The sequence below is a fragment of the Anabrus simplex genome, chromosome 1 (genome assembly GCF_040414725.1).
Source record: "Anabrus simplex isolate iqAnaSimp1 chromosome 1, ASM4041472v1, whole genome shotgun sequence".
NCBI lineage: Eukaryota > Metazoa > Arthropoda > Insecta > Orthoptera > Tettigoniidae > Anabrus > Anabrus simplex.
Genome location: NC_090265.1, coordinates 1,118,088,200 through 1,118,111,595, shown reverse-complemented (window position 1 = coordinate 1,118,111,595; position 23,396 = coordinate 1,118,088,200). Strand labels below are relative to the sequence as shown.

The window sequence follows — 23,396 nt, the reverse complement described above, 5'->3', positions numbered from 1 at the left end:
GATAAACGGGGTTAAAAGTCAGGTTGTGAGTTTCACAAATAGGAAAATCCTCTCGTTGATGAGGTGAAAGTTCCGTATTAGTATAAGGACAGATCTTCATTGGAGTAATCACGTAAATATGATTGTAAATAAAGGGTACAGATCTCTGCACATGGTTATGAGGGTATTTAGGGGTTGTAGTAAGGATATAAAGGAGAGGGCATATAAGTCTCTGGTAAGATCCCAACTAGAGTATGGGGGGGAGGTGTGTTCCCAGCTGTCAGTGGAGAGATGGCGTGGAATGACATCAGTAGACGAATAAGTTTGAGTGGTGTCTTTAAAAGTAGGAAAGATCAAAATATGAAGATAAAGTTGGAATTCAAGAGGACTAATTGGGGAAAATATTCGTTTATAGGAAGGGGAGTTAAGGATTGAAATAACTTACCAAGGGAGATGTTCAATACATTTCCAATTTCTTTGTAATCATTTAAGAAAAGGCTAGGAAAACAAATAGGGAATTTGCCACCTGGGCGACTGCCCTAAATGCAGATCAGTAGTGATTGATTGACTGATTGATTGATTGATTGATTGATTGATTGATTGATTGATTGATTGATTGATTGATTGATTGATTGATTGATTGATTGATTGATTGATTGATTGATTGATTGATTGATTGATTGATTGATTGATTGATTGATTGATTGATTGATTGATTGATTGATTGATTGATTGATTGATTGCTCACCATGCACTCGCTATGTTCAAAACAGGAAGCAAATGTGCATTCTTTCCCTTTGGAAATACGCCACATACAAAAATGGGTACGTGACTGACATCTTGCCAGCAAGAGCACTCGAGGTTAAGAGTAATACAAGCAGACTGCAAACATCGTGAAGCGAATCACCTGTCAAGCCACAAAATACGCGGAACGTTGTATACAAGAATCCAACAGTCATAAAGTGCGCAATTTTGTTAGTGACGCCACGGTACTAATAGTCTTACTTGGGAGGTGAAGAACTGTATTGCTCTGAAATTGCCTTCGGTCAAGGAACTCTCAGAGCGAACGAAAACGGCACAACCTTTGAGCATTGTTAAAAAGAAGACTAGTGTATAGCAGAGAATAACAATCTGTTCACTGCAATTGCATTACTTAATATGTAGAGTGGAAAACTACGATAATATTGTTATTAGGTATTCAGCCCGAAGGCTGGTTTGATCCTCTACAGCTCCACTAGCAGCTATCAGATAGCCTAGGCGTCACTGAAGAGGCATACTAGGGAAATGAGGAGTGAGGTAGTTTCCCGTTGCTTTCTTCATCGAACCAGAAGTTGCTATTACATATCTGTCTGCCAAGGCTACTGAAATGATTGCACCAACCGACAACATGAGCGACATTTTCATACCATTTATAAGGAAGATTGGCTGCATAAGGAATGGTATTACTAGCATCGTTCATACCTCGGTCACTTTCATATTGTCAAAGCCAAGGATGAGACTGAGACAGGTCAATGAAAGAAACAAATTTATTCTAGCCCATACCAGAAGACATAGTGCACTATAAACACTGCAACTCACCAGCAAAGGCATATGATAATATTTTCCTATGATAAATCAAGCTTTTAAGGATTCTTGTTGTGAAATCCTCAGAGTTTCACCCAAGTGTGGCAACGGGTTCATCAGCTGGAATGCCACGTCTTACTACTCTGTTGAGAAGACACCACTACAAGTCGTATTGAAACATTTTCAGTGACTGTGCGCGAGAGTAGATATGTCCCTCCACATGTTATACATGCCTACCTTTGTATTTTATATAAAAAATATTTCGATGCTAGTTTGTTATATAAAATCCCAAGGCGGTCATTTATAGCAAGTAGAAGTACACTGTTACTACATGAGTTTCAAAGGGGCTTCCAGTGGTATCTCTACGGCGCACTAGTCTTAAAGACATGTGGATAGCAAACTGACGAGCTTAATACCACAATTGGGGAGAAAGGCTGTTATTTTCACGATTTGAAAAGCCTAAACGACTTGAACACTTTTATTTTGCAATCGGTGGAATTAAATTAAGGTTCCATTCTGGAAACTTGATTGTAATATTCTAATTCGGAGTATTAAGTATTCATTGTATCCATCTCCACAGCCGTTTAATACGAGACGAGCATACCTTGTTATCCCTATGGAAACGTTCACAGGCTATATATTGCTGTTCTTGCTTCTTATAGGAAGCCTCGGGCCACATGATCAACAAATCCGCTTACTTAGAACGTGTAAATGATGTTTGTTGTGAAAATGAGATGTCAGTTCCCTCTTGGATTCTTGTAATTTACTGGGGCTAAAATTGAAAGGAGGCAAAGTTAAAAATGGTGGCATACAAAGACGATATTATGAATTCGGAGGAAACGAAAGAGGATCTGGAGAAATAGCTGGAAATAAGGACTGGTGATGACAAGACATAGCTTGAGAAAAATAGTAGAAAAGAACACGAAAATGATTTCCATAAACTACCCCGTCAAAGGAGTTGATACTCCAAGGAATTAATACTTTAATGGGTGGAATATTTGTGTTCACTAGAAAGTACAGTAAAGGAAGGAACGGGAAAAAATAGGACAGGAAAGACGAGACAGTTCTAACACCTGATTAAGGACATTATCTCAATACGGAACTTAGGCCAAGGTTATGTACCCAAAGTGTATTATACACCGATATTGCTGCAAGACTTTGAAACTTGAATATCGATGAAGAAATATTTAAGCAGATCGCAGGCAACAGGGATGAGATTCCTGATGGGTATCAAAAATGTAACAAGGAAGGATAAAGTCAGAAATGAGAAAATTAGAGAGCTCAGAAGCTGAGCCATTATTTAAAAAATGCTGAAGGAAAACTTACAATGAGAATGGAAGAGGGCAGAATGTCAAAGATTGCGCTAGTAAGAGAAAAGATTGGTAGGAGGTTTCTTGAAAGACCATTGATATACCGGGCGAGTTGGCCGTGCGGTTAGGGGCGCACAGCTGTGAGCTCGCATCCGGGAGATAGTGGGTTTGAACCCCACTGTCGACAGCCCTGAAGATGGTTTTCTGTAGTTTACCATTTTCATACCTGGCAAATACTGGAAATATATCATCATTTAGACCACGGCCACTTCCTTCTCAATCCTAGGCCTTTCCTGCCCCATCATCGCCATAATATCTATCTGTGATGGTGCGACGTGAAGCAAATAACAAACAAAAAAAAGACCATGGACAAAATGGATAGACCCGGTGTAAAGAGACATAATAAGGCTATGGAGTGGAATTGAAACAAGTTGTGGAGGAATTATCTGTGACAGGAATTGAAAGGTGTTAGACGACCTACAGAGACTGATGGTGATGATTATGATTATTGAAAATAGAATTGTGGTCTATGTACTAGCAATTTTCCAGGATTCGGGCTGCATTGGAAGAAGGAAAAACCACTTAGGAATGGCAAAATAGGGCTTCTGCTTCATTCCCGAGGCTGAGCGTACTCTGTTCATGACCCTCTAATGTATTCAGTTCGTGGCAGAGTTAGGTCAAGTGAAGGAAGCAATTATGAAATAATAAAAACTGTTATCAATCACAAGTTTTATTAAATGATTTACCCCATTACGCGTTTCAGAGACTTTGCTCCTTCGTCAAGTGGTGATGGACAAGCCCTACATAAAAACATGGTTATGTTTAAGGTTATACTAATTTCTAGAAATTGGTAGTAACTCTGACGACTTCCAGCTTCCTTCCAGTTAAAAGATAGCACGCTTCCAGAACACTATCTTCCTTGTCTGCGCGTTACAGGATGGGATTTCAATCTTTCCATGTTAGACAAAGGTAACATGGATGTCACAATATAAGTTACATGGGACTAGATACGAATAATGAGTCAGTGCTCGACCGGTGTCGCCATCCATCAGTCAAACCCCTCTGTCTCTGAGCTTATTGGGTTGCAATCTTGGATTACCTTAGACGACCTCGGTACTTTCGAATTAATGACGTAGTCGCCAAAAATATATTGCCATATCCCCTGTTCAATGTATAAAACACTGTTTATTTCTTTGTAACAGAAATATTTGCTAGGATTCATAATGTTAATACCTTAGGCGTATAAATTCCTCTCCTCTCATAAGACTTTCTAACCTTCCCTCTCCAGTTATTCAAATGCTTGTCGGGAGTAATCGAATATAAGAGCGAGTCTAATCCGTATCGCACACCTCCAATTTAAGTTTCTTGGGGATCGGGTGTGCGAGCGGAACGGAAAGAGCATAAACATAAAAGAACTATTAATCATTTGATGGGCTGTTAACATGACATGGGTGTAGTAACGTATTATTGTGGTATACAACCTCCATTACTACGGTCTAAGTAGCTTAGAAAATCACACCCTGGCACATGCAGCCTATCTAGTTAAACACAGATATGTAGATTACAAACAAATTAGCCAATAATTTATATCCGCTATACACAACTGTCGGTCCATCATTTTGGCCATTTATAATTCTTCACATACGGTTGAACTTCGTTATAACAACATCGATTTCAGCGGCTACTCGTCTGTAACGTCATGTTTTCTGTCGTACGGACATATTCCTCATAAACCTTGCTTAAATGCGCCCTTATCGCATATAACGTCATTTTCAGCCTCAGTTTGGAATAAGTTCTAAGAACCAAAGTATTTTGTTGAAATCTGGCCACCTGACGAATTCTTTCCTGTCCCTTTTTGTCACAGACCTCGGAAATTCAGGCACATTCCCCATCCCATTGTATTTTTTTTTTGCTAGTTGCTTTACGTCGCACCGACACAGATAGGTCTTATAGCGACGATGGGACAAGGAAGGGCTAGGAGTGGGAAGGAAGTGGCCGTGGCCTTAATTAAGGTACGGCCCCAGCATTTGCCTGGTGTGAAAATGGGAAACCACGGAAAACCATTTTCAGGGCTGCCGACAGTGGGGTTCGAACCTACTATCTCCCGAATACTGGATACTGGCCGCACTTAAGCGACTGCAGCTATCGAGCTCGGTCATCCCATTGTAACCCGCCCGAATCCTGGCAGTATTAACGGTATCTCCTTGCGGTCAGTTTCGACTGGACGTTTCCTCTAAGTGCACGCATGTTAACGCAGTATGACTACTAAAAGAAAAGTGTTAACGTTGGAAGAAAAACGATAAAGTGATTCTCCAAATTGAGAATGGAATTAAAAAAGGTGACGCGCGTGGTGAGTTTGGCCTTGTTAATGCCACAGTCCAGACGATTTAGAAGAGCAAGGATAAAATTGTAGCTAATTGTACGTGCATTTTATTATGTTCATGGTATTCTTAAAGGTAAATACATAAATTTAAAATAAACATAATTAAATTTATATTACTGTATTTTTTTCATTTTTCAATCACTAGACTGATAAAACGAATATCGGTTACTAGGACGCTCGCTTATAACGCCACAATTTTTCGGGTCCCTTGGATGTCATTATAAGAGAGTTCTACTGTACTTACAAAATAAAATGCTCTGATACATAACTCAACTGGAATTGCATATAATATACTCTAAACATATCTTGTATTACTTAAGGGGGCGTTAACCGAGTTTTGTGACGAACAAGTGGGGAAGAACATGTTTTTAAACCCATACATTGCTCTAGTCAGCTGTTTCTTAGTTGATCTCTCGATTAGTTGTGAGCTTTTGAAGTTGATGCTGTAAGGTGGAAGTGGCATTTGTATACCCTACTTTCACTGATCAGTAAATTTTACTTTATTCCTTATTTCTCAACATTTACATTTTTCGTACATTACGTGCATATTAATTTATACGGAAGTATCAGTTCCGTTAACGTGAAATTTTCAACATGCGTTCTTGCATAGCAACATTAACTCAAGAAAAAAGTAGTACGATAAAATGTTTCCACAACAAATATAAATAATTCAACTAAAATTGTATTTGTTGAGAAACAAAATCATTTTGTTGGGTAAGATTACTCTCAACACTATATAACAAGAAAAGTGTGAGAATAGTATGATGATGATGATGATGATGATGATGATGATGCTTGTTTAAAGGAGCCTAACATCTAGGTTATCAGCCCCTAATGCAACAAAATGAGGCGAAATGTAATGACAATTCAAAAGTTCAAAATCATCCACTGACCAGAATAAAAAACGCGATGATGAAGAATGAATGGATATGAATTTAAAACAATCAGTGGATCCGACTCAGAAACTATCATAAACAATAGTATTAGTGACCAAGGGACTACTTGAGCACAATCCTGAATCGAGGATGCTTGTTTTCTAAAGGGGTTCAAAATCCAGGTCAAAGGCCCCTCATAATGGTACTCATCGCTAGTAAAGTAGAACCATGGTATTTGTTGTGTTGCGGTACTAACCAGCGTAGACTCACGGTGTTCCGCACATTATGGTATTACTCACAAGTATTGTATGTCGCACAGGTAACGCAGACCTATGGTGTTTCTCACATAATGGCGCCACTCACAGGCAACGCAAACCCACTGTGTTCCTCCGCTAGGTGTACTAATCACGGGCGCCGGTATTCCCGTGGTGTTCCTCATATGGTGGTACTAATCACAGGCAACTCCTAGACCCGTGGTGTTTCTCACAACGGTACTATTCACGGGTGCTGTAAACCCACAGTGAACCACTCTCTGCTGCTGCTACTAATCAAAAACCTATTGTGTACCTGACATAGTGGTACTACTCGCATGTAAAGGCGACCCATGGTGTTCCCCACGTGATGGTACTAATCACAAGTAGATTCGTGGTTCTAATAAAATCATCCCTTGGTCAATCCTTTTAGTCTCCTCTTACGACAGGCAGGGGATACCGTGGGTGTATTCTTCGTCTGCGTCCCCCACCCACGGGAGATTGAGAATACTGTAAGTGATGGTTTTTCCAAACAGTAAAAAGTTTATTGAAAGAAATCATCAAGGTACAACTGTACAAATTAAGTTCCAATATTGCTCCATGAATGAACTACATGTGGTAAACATTTCATGGAGATCAACAGTTCCAGAAATAGTCATTGTTTCGTCCACAAACGTCGGAAGATCACTATTATGGTTAGCATTACCTTCCACCTTCTTGGTGACCTCCTTCGTCTGTTATTTTACTGCAAACACTTGTCCAAGGTACATCACAACAGACCATCTTCCTGGTATACAGTAGAAACGAGTTATTTATTTTAGTATTTTATTTTACGTCGCACCGACACAGCCTTGTATTATAGTTGTGATGAGATAGGAAGGGGCTAGGATTGGGAAGCAAATGACCGTAACCTTAATTAAGGTACAGACCCAGCATTTTCCTAGTGTGAAAATGGGAGACCATTTTCAGGGCTGCCGACAGTTGGGATCGAACTCACCACCTAGGAATGCAAGGTCACAGCTACGTGACCCAAACAGCGTGGGCAACCCGCCCGGTTGGGTGGCATCTTCACTACCTTCTCACCAAGATGACCGTAGTTTGAAACCTAGTCAACAGAATATCGATATGAAATGTCACGTCCCTGTGTTACGGATGCTACGTAAAAAGGTAAGTATGTGTATTCCTTTTTTCTGACCTGCGATAGTATTATAATAGATAACTAATTGAATGGTGGTGATGGTGGTGACTTGTTTTAAAGGGGAATATAACGAGATGATTATCCTCTCTTAACACCAAACTCCTAGATCTGTAAAAGATTTGGTGTAGTGTGACGAAGAGTGAAGCAATCTTGTGGAAGTCTACCTGGTGGTGTTATTAAGAAATTGTTAACCCCACTACATGTAAATTTTGGCTGATTACATCTATATATCACAGGCAACGCCCAGACGGTACAGTACAGAGTACAGAGAGAGGAGGTTTTCAGAGAGTTGCTGCTTATTACCTAACACAGAGGCTCCGTCCGGCTCCATGGCTAAATGGTTAGCGTACTGGCCTTTGGTCACAGGGGTCCCGGGTTCGATTCCCGGCAGGGTCGGGAATTTTAACCTTAATTGGTTAATTTCGCTGGCACGGGGGCTGGGTGTATGTGTCGTCTTCAACATCATTTCATCCTCATCACGACGCGCAGGTCACCTACGAGTGTCAAATCAAAAGACATGCATCTGGCGAGCCGAACATGTCCTCGGACACTCCCGGCACTAAAAGCTATACGCCATTTCATTTCATTACAGAGGCTCCGAAAATCGCAAAAGTAGTCAGTAGTATGGGACTTAAAACCATAGCATTATTGTTATTATTGTTAGCTATTTGTTTTACGTTACACCAACACAGACAGGACTTGTGATAACGAAGGGATAGGAAAGGGCCAGGATTGGGAAGGAAGCAATCGTGGCCTTAAATAAGGTATAGCCCCAGCATTTGCCTAGTGTGAAAAAGGAAAACCATGCATAAACATCTTCAGGGCTTCCGATAATGCGGTTCTAACCCACAATCTCCCGAATTTCGGCTTACAGCTACGTGACCCAACCCGCGTATTATTATTATTATTATTATTATTATTATTATTATTATTATTATTATTATTACTATTATTATTATTATTATTATTCTCACCTAGGTGGCCAAGTTCTGAATGCATGTGGGATCTTCTAAATGAAGAGTCTCCCTGCAGTTGGAATTCCACACAAAACTGGAGGCCCCCTGGCAATGATCACGATATAAACAGTCATGTAAAATTACAGGCTAATTTGTAAGAAATTCATTCATCTTTATTTGTAGCGAAGTTAGAACTCAAGGCCCTCTTTTACACTTAACTACAAAATTAAAAGTATATAATAATACGGTAGAAATAAGCTTACAATAAAACCATGAAAAATTAAAGAATATAGTAGTTCTAATAGCAAACATGAAGATAGCAATAATAGAAATTATTTTATATATATATATATACGCACGAGTCTGGCCCCGCGGTGTAGGGGTAACGAGTCCGCTTGTCACCCGGCAGCTTCGGGTTCGATTCCCGGCCGGGTCAGTGATTTTTAATTGTAATGATTAATATCTCTGGCCTGGGGACTGGGTGTTTGTGACAATCATTTCCTCACACACAACATTCCACACTACCGCCATTCCAATTACACGCAGGTTCATACAGTATGGAGCCAGTAGGGGCAAAATATCCACATGGGTCGACGCCCCGAACAAATAGCATTTTAAAATATTATATACTAGCAAGATACCCGTGCTTCGCTACGGTATTATACTGAAATTTATAATTGAATGCTTATTGTTTTAGATATATCATCCGCCTAAATTCGCGATCTGACTCGTTTTCTGCGAGAATCCACCAAAAGTCCCGATCTGACTCGTTTTATATTAGATTACGGCACATTTCCTCCCATTTTTCAATCTTCTTTTCCAGCAATCGATTTCGTACTTCCCGGGCTAGGCTCAGGTATTCCTCCCGGTCAGTTGGGTCCGTAAATCTTTGCCACCTTTTCCTATAATCATTTTTAATATGGATAAAATCCTTCAAGAGATCCGGCGTGGTGTCATATTGGGTGCCTTGGCGGCACTGAACCCGCGGCCGGACTGCATTCTTAGTCATTACCCTTCCAGGAGCTGTTTCCAGCGCGGTCCGCACATTTGACGACGGTCCGGAACATTATTATTATTATTATTATTATTATGTGTTGCTGGAATGAATGACGACAGGGAAAACCGGAGTTTCCGGAGAAAAACCTGACCCGCCTCCGTTTTGTCCAGCACGAATGTCACATGGAGTGACCGGGATTTGAACCACGGAACCCAGCTGTGAGAGGCCGGCGCGCTGCCGCCTGAGCAACGGAGGATCCTTATAAGTACATTAAGAACAGTAAAATCAATTGGTCTCACCTCCTTTGACACCCCACCGCCGTTAAGTTCATTTACCGCCACCCCCCCCCCCCCCAAATTAATAGAAGGCGTTTTCCTTTATGTTTAAAGGAGATTCCAAACACCAATGTGGTCACGTCTATTACCTTCAGTTTTGAGATATAAGTATACCCATAAAAAAATTCACTTTTTTCACTTCCTTTCAAACTCCTCCCCCTCCCTCCTAAGTGAATTCTCGGCAAAAAATACTTGTTTCTTTAATAGTAAAGGATCTTCTAAATACCAATTATCACGACTCTAACTTCTTCAGTTTTTGATTTATGTGTCCTTATGAAAGGAATTCAACTCCTTCACACTCCCGCCCCCCAAGATTGTTTCCCCCACAAAACGCGCTTTTCATTGTTTTTAAAGGAGATCCAAATACGAATTTTCACGTCTGTAACAACTTTAGTTTTTATTAGATGTATGTATTCTCATACAATGAAGTCAATTAATTTTTCAATTCTTTCACCCCCCCCCCCTTCATTGGATTTTCCGAGAATACGTGTTTCTTTACTTTTAAAGCAGATTGCAAATATCAAATTTCACGTCTGTAACATCTTCATTTTTGAGATATCAGTAGCCTAATTAAAAGAATTCAGCCGGGCTGAGTGGCTCAGACGGTTGAGGCGCTGGCCTTCTGACCCCAAATTGGCAGGTTCGATCCTGGCTCAGTCCGGTGGTATTTGAAGGTGCTCAAATACGTCAGCCTCGTGTCGGTAAATTTACTGGTACGTAAAAGAACTCCTGCGGGACGAAATTCCGGCGTCTCCGAAAACCGTAAAATAGTAGTTAGTGGGACGTAAAACAAATAACATTGTTATTATTATTATTATTATTATTATTAGAATAATTCAACACCATTTTCAGTCACATTTACCCCTCCCCCCTCCATCCAAGTGGTATTTCCGAAAACTAAAAATACACGTTTCTTTATGTTTAATAGAGATAAAAAATACCTTTTTTCACTTCTGTAACATGTTAAGTTTTTTTAGATATACTGTAAAAATTCGCATTTTAAAATTTCACCCCTTTTGAGTTCCCCTTAAGTGGAGTTTCCGAAAACAAATCACCTCTGTTTCTTTACATTTACAGGAGATTCCAAACACCCACTTTTTACGTCTGTAACATTTTACGTTTCCAAGATAATCTATAGATACAGTCTTTCAAAAAAATTCACCCCAATTTGTCACTCCTGTTTAACCGCCATTAATTGGATTTTCCAAAAACTAAAAAACGCGTTTCTTTATTTTTAAAGGAGATCCCATATACAAATTTTCAGTTCTGTAATATCCTTCGTTTCTGAGATATATGTATCCTCATTAAAGGCATCCAACCTATTTTTCACCCTTTTAAACCCTTCCTATTGGGATTTACAGGAAACAATAAAATACGTGTTCCTTTATTTTTAGAAGAGATTCTAACTACCAATTTTTACATCTGTAAATTTTAAAGTTTTAAGATGTAGACACACTCATTTTAAAAAATTCACCCCCCCCCCTTTTCACCCCCAATATTTGGATTTTCCAAAAACGAAAAAATACATGTTTCTTTACTTTTAAAGTAGATCCCAAATACCAATTTTCAGGTCTGTAATATCTTCAGGTTCTGAAATATAAGCAGCCTCATTAAAGGCATTCAACCCATTATTCACCCTTTTACATCCTTCCTATTGGGATTTTCCGAAAACAAAAGAATACGTGTTTCTTTATTTTAAAAGGAGATTCTAAATACCAATTTTTACATCTATAAACTTTAAAAGTTTTGAGATATAGATACACTCATTTTAAAAAAAATCACCCCCTTTTCACCCCCCATTAATTGGATTTTCCAAAAACAAAAAATACCTGCTTCTTTATTTTTAAAGGAGATCCCAAACACCAATTTTCAGGTCTGTAATATCTTCAGGTTCTGAAATAGAAGTAGACTCATTAAAGGCATTCGACCAATTTTTCAACCTTTTCCACCCTTCCTATTGGGATTTTCTGAAAACAAAATATACGTGTTTCTTTATTTTTAAAGGAGATTCTAAATACCAATTTTCACATCTATAACCTTTAAAAGTTATGAGATATAGATACACTCATTTTAAAATATTACCCCCTTTTCACCTCCCCCCTTAATTGGATTTTCCAGAAACAAAAAAATACGTGTTTCTTTATTTTTAAAGGAGATCCCAAACACCAATTTTCAGGTCTGTAATATCTTGAGTTTCTGAGATATAAGTAGCCTCATTGAGGCATTCAACTCCTTTTTCACCCCTTTTCACCCCTCCTATTGCGATTTTCCGAAAACAAAGAAATACGTGTTTCTTTATTTTTAATGAAGATTCTAAATACCAATTTTTAGATCTGCAAACTTTAAAAGTTTGGAGATATAGATTCACTCATTTTAAAAATTCACCCCCTTTTCACCCTCCCATTAATTGGATTTTCCAAAAACAGAAAAATACGTGTTTCTTTATTTTTAAAAGAGATCAAAAGTACCAATTTTCAGGTCTGAAATATCTTCAGTTTCTGAGATATAAGTACCGGTATCCTGATTAAAGGCATTCAACCCCTTTTACACCCTCTTTCACCCCTCCTGTTGGGATTTTCTGAAAACAAAAAATACGTGTTTCCTTATTTTTAAAGAAGATTCTAAATACCAATTTTTACATCTGTAAACTTTTAAAGTTTTGAGATATAGATACACTCATTTTAAAATTTCACCCCCCTTTTCAACCCCTTAGCGACGGAATATCCAAAAATCCTCTCTTAGCGAGCACCTACATCTAAATATGAATCTATCCCCAAAATTTCATTTCTTTATGTCCAGTAGTTTTGGCTCGGCGATGATGAATCAGTCAGTCAGTCAGGACAAGTTATTTTATATATATAGATATATATATATATATACATGGTGAAGCGTAATTCGCGCACTCGGGCGTCGCAGCGCGACTCCTCACATGCCAGCAATAAAAAAATGTCTCTTACAAAATTTCGTCTTGCGGGTATATCCGGCAGAAAAACGACGTTGAAGAGCAGCAATCTGGCAACACTGTAACCACATGTAGGGTAACTACCTCTGTCAGCAGAAGTTAGGCGTACTGTACAGTTGGTGCAGTGGATAGAGTTTTTGGTTAGCATGCAGGAGGTCGACTGATCGATCCTGGGTTGAGGCGTATGTTTTTTATTTCGTAAATGTAGTCCAGGTGGTATGGTATCTGGCATCTTAATCGTCAACAGCGATTGCAGCGGGTCCTCTAGAAACCATTTGCACTCACATACTACGATCCTAGAAATGGACGAACAATCGTTTTCATTGGTCAGCTTTGAAAGGCGCTCTTTCCACGTCGTGGGCGTGAATTTAATATGGACAGTATTAGTGCTAATGTGCTACATCTGCGCGATCATATTACATGTAGTATGGTGGCGTCTCCGAAAACCTTAAAAAGTAGTTCGTGGGACGTGAAACAAATAACATTATTATTATTATTATACATGAAGTATGTAAATGACAAGTAGATGTTGTGTTATTGTACTGTGCTATCATCTTTAGCATATCGAAAGTGATATTGTTTGTGTAGTTATTCTGTCCTATGACTGGTCATTTGTTTCAGCTGTCTATTTCTTATTAGTCTAACCAGGTATTTGTTGTTTCAGCGTTACAAAATGTTGTAAATGTAGGATACATGTGACCTCAGAAACGGTGTCTTACTGTATTACAGTAGGTAATGTCAGATGGAAATTAGCAAATAAAAAATGCGCCTCAACCCAGGATCGAACCATCGACCTCCTGCATGCCAACAAAAAACTCTACGCATTGCACCAACTGTACAACACGACGAGAACGTGCTGACAGCGGTAGTTACCCTACATATGGTTACAGTGTTGCCAGATTGCTACTCTTCAACGTCTGTTTTCTACCGGATATACTCGCAAGACGAAAATTTGTAAGAGACATTTTTTTTTATTGCTGGCATGTGAGGAGTCGCGCTGCGACGCCCGAGTGCGCGAATTACGCTTCACCCTGTATATACGACATGACAATATAAATGGAGATAACAATCATAAAAATAACGATAATAATGTCCGCCTCTGTGGTGTAGTGGTTAGCGTGATTAGCTGCCACCCCCGGAGGCCCGGGTTCGATTCCAGGCTCTGCCACGAAATTTGAAAAGTCAACTGAGTAGAGGTGGGTTCGATTCCCACCTCAGCCATCCTGGAAGTGATTTTCCGTGGTTTCCCACTTCTCCTCCAGGCGAATGCCGGGATGGTACCTAACTTAAGGCCACGGCCGCTTCCTTCCCTCTTCCTTGCCTATCCCTTCCAATCTTCCCAGGTGAGGCCGCCTGGGCGAGGTACTGGTCATACTCCCCAGTTGTATCCCCGACCAAGAGTCTGAAGCTCCAGGACACTGCCCTTGAGGCGGTAGAGGTGGGATCCCTCGCTAAGTCCGAGGAAAAAACCGAACCTGGAGGGTAAACAGATGATGATGATGATGATGATGATGACGATAATAATAATAATAATAATAATAATAATAATAATAATAATAATAATAATAAAGAAAGGAATTGCAGTATAAACCTATAACTAGCAAATATCTAATTTTAGGAAAATATGCTCATTTACGTATTCATTCCTGCTTCACCACACAAGTCAGCAGGAAGCACTCAGCAAGTGATTTCGGCTTTCGTTATGTTTACGACAAATAACGAATAATATGGTGCAGTCCTGTCAAGCTGTGGAGCAAGAATTTTGTACTAGTTCAAAACAAAAGATTTCAAGATGTTAAAATATGTAACTTCATGTACAACAACAATCCACGATTCAATATTGTATATGTATTAGTATCAGAGGTCAATATACCATACAACGTGAACCGGGCATATGAGCGATAAGGAGTTGCTAATACTGAGAAATAATGGGGGAAAATAAATAGATATCCGGCACCGTTGTTATTATATCAGCTGCTGAAGTTAGCTAGGGGACTGCGTGTTTGTGTTTGTCTCCGTACACTTTACTTCATCTACGTACAACACCTCACACTACTAATCACCACAGAAATACGCAGTAGTGAGTACCTACATTCTTAAATATAGGACTGGCCTTGGGAAGGGCATCCGGGCGTAAAACTGGGGGAGGAATTCATTTTACGTGCCACCCCCAATAAACTGAGAAGAAAATAAGAAGTTCTTTGAGGGGCAGATGTGTTTATTTATGAACATAATTCGCTTTCGGCAGGAGATACAAGTGCAGACGTTGGCAGCTTAGGGGAGCCATGACTTCAAACGCTTGGAAAGCGCTGATACAACTTAAAGGAGACAATGGACGTCATTATTACACATACTCCTTATGGTCCGGCTCCATAGCTAAATGGTTAGCGTGCTGGCCTTTGGTCACAGGGGTCCCGGGTTCGATTCCCGGCAGGGTCGGGAATTTTAACCTTAATTGGTTAATTTCTCTGGCACGGGGGCTGGGTGTGTGTGTCGTTTTCATCATCATCATCATTTCATCCTCATCACGACGCGCAGGTTGCCTACGGGAGTCAAATCAAAAGACCTGCACCTGGCGAGCCGAACATGTCCTCGGACATTTCCAGCACTAAAAGCCACACGCCATTTCCATTTTTACTCCTTATGGACCATGACCTAACAGAGACAGCAAGTTATTAACATTTTCTAACAATCCTTGAACTCGGTTGTTGAAAAAAAGGAAATTCCTAAGCAAAGGTAAATTTTTCAATTAATTAGCACATTAAAATCAGATAATTAACTTGTTTTGAATAGTTAAAATGCTAAGAAAGTGTGCAAATCACCACCACTTCCTACTGTTCCGCTTAAGTTAAAAACCACGAATACATTGATGCGTTCGATTCTGATTCAATCCAGTGGTACTTTCAGGTGCTCAAATACGCCAGCCTCGCCTCAGTAGATTTATTAACATATAATAGAACACCGAACGAGTTGGATACGCGGTCTGGGTCACGTTATCAGCTGCATTCGGGAAATAGTGGATTCGAGCCTCACTGTTAGCAGCCCTGAAAATGGTTTTCCTCCGTTTCCCACTTTCACGCCAGATAAATGCTGGGGATGTATCTTAATTAAGGGGCTTCCTGGCCGATGCAGTAAAGGAGTGCTTGGTTCACCCGGAAGGACGTGGGTCCATTCCCCGTCAAGAAGTCGAAAAAGGTAAGAAACAAGATTTCCACTTCCAGAGGTGTTGATGGTCCTGAGGTTCACTCATCCTACACCAAAAATGTGTACCAGGTTAATTCCTGGGGGTAAATGCGGCCGGGCTTAGAGCTAACCACTGTATCCCATGGAGTGTTGAGGTTACGGATAGTGGAAGCCTTTACCTCTCACCCCTCCAAGGGCCTTCATGGCCTGTACGGAGATGAGTTCGCTTTACTTTGTACCTTAATTAGAACCGAGATCTCTTTCTTCCCAGTCCTATCTCTTTCCTATCCCATCATCGCCATAAGACTCGTCTGTATCGGCGTGACGTAAAACAAAAGGTAAAAAGAACGTCAAAGAACTCCTGTCAAACAAAATTCCGACAACTGGACGTCTCCAAAATCGTAAAAGTAATTCATGGGACGAAAAACCAATATTATTATTATTATTATTATTATTATTATTATTATTATTATTATTATTATTATTATTATTATTATTATTATTATTATTATTATACGTTACAGTTTCAGAACTCCAAACATAATTCCCTTAATGTGTTTATGAAGAAATGTAAGAAAACTATTTGATTTCATTCAATGCAACTATGCATTCCTTCATTCTCAACTCTTGGCTAGTCTGGTTTACATAACCCATCCCTGACTTCACTGCACAGCGTATTTCGCTTCAAGAAATGTAAACTATCCTCACAGAAATAAATCAAATCGCCGTGTGAAGAAGATTGATTCAGTGCCACCGGTGTTAAGAAAATAGACGGGGAAGTCAGTTTGGGACGAAATTTCATCACCTAATTTCAAGCTTCCACACAACAAGTTTCGTTCTCTTCAACATCTCGTGGCAAGAATGTGAACAGTGTGTGATGGATGTTATAATAGAAATAAACAGAATGCTAGAAAGCATAACAACCCTAGATAAAAACCTTTGAGGTCTGGCTCAGAATTACCTACATAACTATACACATGTTTTAGCTAGTAGATCCTGCACTATCACTGATGTGCTAGTTTTCTTGCTAGGGTGTAACAGCTACCGTTATGTGCTGGTGGTAATTATTAATTTAACACCGTAGTGCCCAGATTTATTATATGATATTATAGAAACACTGCAATGCTGGCAAAGTTACTTCGAGAAGATCTCAACAAGAATTCACGTACCTTCCAACCCCAATTCTCCACTGCTGCCAACAGCTGTATCTGATTTAAACAGAAGAGACCAGTAAGAGCCACTGCTCCAGATGGCATTGCAGCAGAGTAGTGATACTCTAGAAGGTGGGATGCAGCAGATTGGTTGACAAGTCTTCAAACAAAGAGGGGCAAACGCCACGTTAGTGGCACACAGAGCATTACGGTGCTTATCAAATATATATAATTCGACTTCTGAGCCACAGCATAAAATTGTTCGAACGCATTCTTGACAAGCGAATCCATGATATCATCCGGCTGACCAATAACCAAGCTGGATTTGTGGAAAATTGAGAAACAACAGACTCAATCCACGCCGCACGGCTCTTAGTTGAGAAGCATCGTGAGGAAAACAAGCCGCTGCGTTTCTTTTAAACCTCGAGAACGCCTTTTTAATCGTGTGCCGCGTGACGTCAGCTAGTTAGCATTCCCGGCAACACTGCGTCCTGCGGTACCTTGTCAACTGGATACAGCTGCTTTATGCAGAGACAAGAAGGTATGTTCAAGTTGATGGAAGAGCGTACGATAACTTACTTATGTTTGTAACAGTTCACATTCATCAATGTTCGACCCTGTTAATACTGTTGTTCATCCTTGTGATGAACAGTGTTACAACAGACTTGAACCGACTTTCATATTGAACTATTCTTTACGCTGATGACGTCGTATTACCGCCAACTCCAAATTCAGGAATGGAGTAATCGGCTAGGCCACTACGGACGGATGCTTAATAAGATGAAGAAGGAATATATGGCGTCAGTTCAAAGACAAACTGGAACTATCCTAGTTGATGGCGAAGACCTGCCTTGAACGATGACAGTTATCTGGAGTCTACGCTGGATCGCTGATCATGTCCGACTTGCTGAAGATATAAACACAAGAATTCGTGCTGAATGGTTAAAGTGGCGAACGATGACAGGTGTCACCTGCGAACTTCGGATGGAAGGTCGTCTAAAATCGAATATCTACTATAGGGTGATGACACACGGAGCGGTTTTTGCCGAGTCGGCAGCCGCGTCGGCCGCCGCCTGTGATTGATACACAGAGCGGTTTTTGCCGACTGTGACGAAACCACTGCCTGCTCGCTACGCACCCGATGACTGCTTATAAGCAGTCATTTTAGATGCACATTAGTGAGCGTGACGTTAGGTGAGGAAGCTAGCTAAAATTACCGAAAAATAAAGGATTGTTCTTATTCTTATTCAAAAAGTCTACTTACTCTATATGTCCTTTTTTTTTTTTGCTAGCGGCTTTACGTCGCACCGACACAGATAGGTCTTATGGCGACGATGGGATAGGAAAGGCCTAGGAGTTAGAAGGAAGCGGCCGTGGCCTTAATTAAGGTACAGCCCCAGCATTTGCCTGGTGTGAAAACGGGAAACCACGGAAAACCATCTTCAGGGCTGCCGATAGTGGGATTCGAACCTACTATCTCCCGGATGCAAGCTCACAGCCGCGCGCCTCTATGCGCACGGCCAACTCGCCCGGTACTCTATATGTCCTTTTACGTGTATATTATTGAATTTCAAAGATACTTCATGATATCTAATACAAGAATACCTACCAATGATGCAATCGCCGCGTAAATTCAGCCACGCCCGACTAGAGCGAAGCATCAAGTCGGCCGTGATTCAGCTGAATTTATTAAATCTATGGCGCTAGAGCGCGCACAAAGTTTTCAAAACGCTCGCTGCACCGCCAGCTACACGACAGGCCGAGTCGGCAAATCTGCCGCCTGACGGCGAGCACCGCTGTGTCTGTTTCATCCCATCTGATACAATAGAAACATGCGCCGACTCGGCGGCCGACTCGGCTGCCGACTCGGCGAAAACCGCTCCGTGTGTCATCAGCCATACTGTCGTTCGTCCGTTGCACTCTACGGCACTGAACATTGGCCGACCGCCAGAGAAGCAGAGCGTCGACTAGGCGTTATGGAGACAAAGACGCTTAGATGGACAGCTGACATCACCACGTCGCATCGAGTCTCCAGTGAAAGAATAAATAACCAATCTGGTGTTGACCCATCGAGCAGGAAACGCGAGATGGTTCTGGCATGTGCTGCAATCAGGAGTAGACACCATGGCGAAAAAGAGCTTCACCCTGGAAGTTGCTGGACAAAGATCAAAGGGCCAACTGAGGAAAGGATGGGCTGGTACGCTACATACAGACCTCAAAGGCGTCAGCCTCTACCCAGACATGGCTCACGATAGGAGGAAATTGAGACAGCGAAGCTGCACGGCGGACCCTGCCACTAGTTTCAAACTACTACTTATAAGCATAGTTCTCACATGTTTAATTAGTCTTTCAATGGACGCAAACCTCGTATTTTTATGTGACATACTTAGAGCAATGAGAAACAACGTGGACGTAGTAAGAGAAGATTATTCTCAGAGGTTATCCTCGGTACTGCAACCCTGATGCGAGAAGCGCAAAATAAGTATAATTTCTCCATGATGGTCGCCAACACTATGAGAAGAAGCCAGCAAATTAGAAACGATTATTATTATTATTATTATTATTATTATTATTATTATTATTATTATTATTATTATTATTATTTCTAGCTAGTTGCTTTACGTCGCACCGACACAGATAGGTCTTATGGCGACGATGGGACAGGGAAGGGCTAGGAGTGGGAAGGAAGCGGCCGTGGCCTTAATTAAGGTACAGCCCCAGCATTTGCCTGGTGTGAAAATGGGAAACCACGGAAAACAATTTTCAGGGCTGCCGACAGTGGGGTTCGAACCTACTATCTCCCAAATACTGGATACTGGCCGCACTTAAGCATTATTATTATTATTATTATTATTATTATTATTATTATTATTATTATTATTATTATTATTATTATTGACTCAGCTACCATATTCAGGTAGCAAATGGAGTTGGAGTTGTTAATTTTCTGGCTATGTTTCTAAATTTCTTCTTTTTAAACAGTTATATGGAGATTTTTTTCAGCTTTGTTAGGTGCATAAAACTGTATTTCTCTGTGTACGTACTGTAAAGAGCAGCATAATGTCAACATCTACTCATAAAATGTGGTATCTTTCCATTTTTCTCTTTGTCTAGAAAATTACAAATATAGTTTTGTTGCAATCTGAGTAGTTCTTAGTTTTCTTCTAAAACCCATAATTAAAACATGAGAGGGTTAGACGTCAAAAGACCGGGCGAGTTGGTCGTGCAGTTAGGGGCGCGCAGCTGTGAGCTTGCATCAGGGAGATAGTGAGTTCGAGCCCCACTGTCGGGAGCCCTGAAGATGTTTTTCCGCGGTTTCCCATTTTCACACCAGGCAAATGCTGGGGGTGTATCTTAATTGGGGCCCCGATCAATTCCTTCCACTCCTAGCCCTTTCCTATCCCATCGTCGCCAAAAGACCTATCTGTGTGAAACAAATTGTAGAAGAAAAATAAAAACACTATGAAGGTTGATAAATAATATGAACAGCAATTTTGTCGCAGAAAGTGCATGGAGCAAATAGACATCTAAATTAAAATTCCTAAAGTTAATTAACATTTCACTTGAAATGGATAATAATTAGAAGCTTTTGATGGAGCACGCACAGTACATTCTTGTAATGTTTAATTTTATTAATTTGAACTTAAAATAACTCATGTAGCCTTAAGAAAAAGAAGCCTAATAATAAATTAATTACTTTTTTTAATATATCATTTGGTAGGAATTGACGTAAGATACCAAAGGAACCTTGGGGTAATTAAATGAATGCAACCTTTTGAACCGCATGTCATCTTTCCAAAGCTGTTTTAATTCCAGTCAGAATACCATGATTGATTTTTTTTTTTCATTTATCTCTACAGAACTGCCTGTCAATGTCATAGGCGTATCAGCGGGATATCATGTACTGAACAAAAGCAGAGTTAATGAATATTGAATTTTCACGATCGCATTGTAATCGAAACCGACTTTCAAACTATTAGGTCGTGTTACGTACATTTAGTACGTGTTGAAAGAGATGTTAAGTACAGAACAAAAATGGCCAACCGGACACCAGTGGGATCCGAACCCACAACCTCCCGATTTCGCGTCAATGTGGTGTCCGGTGGCCATTTTTGTTCTGTACTTAACATCTCTTTCAACACGTACTAAATGTACGTAACACGACCTAATAGGTTGAAAGTCGGTTTCAAAAAGGAGAGTTGTGTCAAAGAACCATTATAGCAGTGGCGTGCACTGAACCCCATCTACCCCTGCGCTGCTGGGGTAAATAACTTTGTATTTAGGTTTTCATATTATTCCTTAGAACGATTTTTATAAAGTTAAAAAAACTGCAAAGATAAGCCAAGTACAGCTGTCTCGACAGTCCGCTCGCTCTACCGCAGTTCAGGTTCTCCGACGAGCTGGGTTTACTTGCCGGCGCGAAAGAGAGCTACCCCCAGCGAAATTTAAGTCGCTTGGATGACGCATGCACTTGAAGATTCCTTGTCCTGGGAACGGGGCGGGGCTATGGCTCCTCCCCCGACAGCAATTTACGGCGACAGGCCAGCTAGCTTGGGAAAGGTACGGTATGTTAGTTTTAATACTTGACACTCGAAGTGTTCAGCGCCGCACACTAGAGACTACAAGATGAATATCAACATGTTGACAGTATAGCCACTTGCACATCGTCTTGCTAATAAAAATAGAGCCAGTTTATGAAATCAATTGTAATATAGAAGAATATATTTTATTCTTGGATTTCGGCATGTATAAAGTTATTTCGAGCAATTCATTGATGGCATGTGTAGAGTATGTTTTCCGATAGCAGCAGAAAAATATTTAGATTGCCCAGCATGAACACAGAAGTAAGCGCGAAGTAAAAGTATTTTGTAGTTGGCTGTCTGTGATGGTGAATTTTTGTAGTATTCCTCTTGGATTATAGGTGAAGTTTCCGTGAGTTCTGTGCCATTCTTCATGAATATAACGTGTGTTATACGACGTGACGAATATTTTCCCTCGTTTGTCGTTGATGCACGTACACTCAGTAAGCGAAAAAAATATAAAACTTGCGCGACGGTAAAATACCAGATAAATTTTACTGATTCAGTTTATGTTAGGCTTTTTAAGTTAAAAACAAATAGTCCAAGTGTATTTTTGTGAAAACCATGACTGCACTGTACTATCACGAAGCGTCACCGGGTGAAACTGTAAGTAGGCTACATTGTTTAAAAACCTGCTATAGATTAAGTTATAATGGTGTCGTCACTGCCGTGAATATCAATTTGGAAATATGTGCGGGTTTGTGGTTGAAAATATTCTTGAAAAACCTTTCTGAGGTATTCTGTGCCTGGGGCTCACACATTGTGAGCTGTGTATGACCATCTCGAGGCCTCAGCTAACGGAGGTCGGACAGACATTGAGGAAGGGAGACAAATATCGAGAGTGATGGCTGAGGCCTCGAGATGATCATACACAGCTCACAATGTGTGAGCCCTAGGGACATAATGAAGTTCGATACTACAGCTTCACATGTTGTTTGTCGTAATTCATATCATTTCATTTACACACAATACACGAGTCTACGAGCCAAAATAGGAACATTTAAGAGTTGAATATATCTACACCCCCACGTTGACGGATTGGATTTGGAGCTCTTAATGGAAGTAACGCATCTGGCTCCTTGGACGAATGGTCAGCGATGCGGCCTTCGATTCAAAGATTCCCGGTCTGGGTTTTAGCCGCATCTGATTAATTCTTCCAGCTTTGGGATTGCACATTATTATGTTCGTCATAACTCGCACCTTTTCATTTATCTACATATATTACAGGAATCTATGAACTACCACAGGAACCTGTAATAGAAGGTTGGTAAGCCTGGGCCAAGACTAAAAGTGTGACACAGGGAAGTTGCAAAGAAAGAAAGAAACGCGCTGAAAGGTCTTCCTCCGGACTTGCTGATATAACTCACGTCTACCGGGCGAGTTGGCCGTGCGGTTAGGGGCGCGCAGCTGTGAGCTTGAATCCGGGAGATAGTGGGTTCGAATCCCACTGTCAGCAGCCCTGAAGATGGTTTTCCGTGGTTTCCCATTTTCACACCAGGTAAATGCTGGGGATGTACCTTAATTAAGGCCACGACTGCTTCCTTCCGACTCCTAGCCCTTTCCTATCCCATCATCGCCATAAGAACTGTCTGTCGGTGCGACGTAAAAGCCACTAGCAAAATGAAACCTCACCTCTTGACTTGTTTTTGTATCACCAAAACAAGTTTGGGCCA

The 23,396-nt window shown here is 40.5% G+C and overlaps 1 protein-coding gene across 2 annotated transcripts in view; it reads right to left on the bottom strand.

Moving 5' to 3' along the window:
• Positions 1-23,396, bottom strand: part of Obsc (Obscurin) — a 980,481-nt gene that overhangs the window by 927,305 nt on the left and 29,780 nt on the right. The gene's annotated exons all lie outside the window — the stretch shown is intronic.